Genomic DNA, 2,268 nt, shown 5'->3' with positions numbered 1-2,268 from the left:
AAGCCAGTAGCTGCAATTGTCGGTATGCATTGGTAGTCGTGGATGTTTTTTCAAACGGGTAAAAGTCATCCCAATGGTGAATGACTCTGCTTCCACAACAGCACGCCTCCTATGGGAACTGATTTTGTCATGCTGGGTTATCCCTGGGATCATAGAAGCTGATTGAGGGATCCATTTCACTGGCAAGGTCATGAAAGGCCTTTGTGAAGTTCTGGACATAAAGCAGTGTTTCCATGTTCCTTATCATCCCCAATAGACAGGAATGAATGAATTGGACCATTAAGGCCTGGTTAGCCAAGGCACTGTTACAGAAGGGCTCTTCTTGGGTAACAGCCTTACCCACAATAATCATCGGTATTAGGGCTATGGAAGCATCACCACAGGGATCACTCCATTTGAGCTCATCACAGGTCGTAAATTGCCACTTTGTTTCCCTAATGAGCCACAATTGTCAAATCCCATTAAAGATGCTGTTGCGAGACATACGTTCCTGCAACAGCTGCAAGATAATCTCAAGGGACTGTTGCTTTATGCAGCTATGAGGCTGCATAAACTCTATCTACACAGGGAGACACCTATGCCCCTTGTAGGTGATTTAGTAATGGTTAAAGTTTTCCATAAAGTAGATCCTTGGGATGCAAACTGGGAAGGGCCATATCAAGTACTTGAAGTCATGGGTGATACTATGCTAAAAGTACAAAGACCATTGACAACTAAAAAAGAATTTCAAAGGAGGTGCTAGGTATTCTGGGTACATGTTGATCAGGTGAAAAACACACATGCTGTTTCTACTCAATAGAGTTTACACACCTTTTTGAAAAAAAAAACAAGGAAACATTTTTATTTTTTTTGACAATTTTCTTCCTGTATATAACAATTTGTAAAAAAGTTTTAGAAAGAAATAACAAAATTTAAAAAATGTAAAAAGAGTTGTGTTATGTATATTCATATGTTTATTTTTTTATTCTCTCTACTGCAGGCCAATGACAGCAGGTTGTTTAAAATGGTCCTATTATTAAATTGATTGGGTACACCTATTGACAGTTTGTGTGTTTAGAAATGGATAGGAAGAATTTACACATTGACATAACTGCATTATGCATACTAACATTCCTTTCTATTTTCACAGTACTTCGAAAAGCAGGCCAAAGTGGATCAAAGAGCCCAAGACTTCTCTGATTCTCTTTGCCAATTAACACACAGATTATTGACAGGAGAAAAAGGGGGTGTTATATGGGTATATGAAGGATGAAAATGTAGAACTTCCCAGATTAGTGATATTTTATTTTGGAGCAGCAACTAATGCTCTGAGCAAGAAATCCACAGAAAAATTTCTGTTTTTCACATCTATAGGGAACCAAATCAGCAACAGGATATCTAAAGGCTGTGGGTGGATCAGATGGAAGAGAAGATTTGGTAGGAAAGGTGGAAACATTCAAAAGTACTGATAACTTTTAATATCTTACATAGATGCAGATGAGAGAGAGGAGGCCCAGCTGTAGACAGACAAAATTTCTGACAGATGACTGCATGGACCCTAAGTTGATCAGATGGAACACCGGTCAGAAGGACAGAAACACAGATGACACCTCCCAGATGGTCCAAAGATGTCTACACATCAGAGGTGCCCCCTACCTAATTTTCAAAGAAGATAACATCAAAGATACAACTATTGGCCTTTAGTTTCAAATGTTTAGGAAAGGACCTGCTGCTTACATAGGAAGATTTATTTTGTCCTTGTATAAATATGTATAAATACAAAAAAAAACAAAGTTTTTTTTTTACATCTATCTATGTCATAGGAAGGAAACGTTGCCTCTCAACCCTTTCATTAGTTCTTACTCTGTACTGTAAAAGTACATTTTCATATACACACACTAACATGGTGACATAATATACATATGTAAGTTTTTCTATTGAGAACAGGCAACTCTCATCAGGGGGACTTGTTACAGGAGAAATCTATTATTCACCATTTAGGACTCTCACAGATACTGGTCATTTCGTGAATAAAAAACAGTTTTGCTTGTTTCCATTTAGGACATAAAAAGACCTAGCCACTCTAATAACTTGATCAAGATCAGCTTTTGCATAGATATTACTTCCCTCACTTCATGTGTCAGGTTACAGCCAAGATCTTATGTGAGAGAGTTAGGAACAGGGCTGGACACATGTGTTGAGACTGAGAAGGTTCTAAGCCAGGCCTGTGATCTCCAAGAACATAAGTATTATATTATTATATTATATTGTTTTACATTGTATTACATT

Source organism: Taudactylus pleione, unplaced genomic scaffold (genome assembly GCF_031769625.1).
Source record: "Taudactylus pleione unplaced genomic scaffold, aTauple2 ptg000109l, whole genome shotgun sequence".
NCBI classification, from domain to species: Eukaryota; Metazoa; Chordata; class Amphibia; order Anura; family Myobatrachidae; genus Taudactylus; species Taudactylus pleione.
This window is presented reverse-complemented; position numbering follows the sequence as displayed.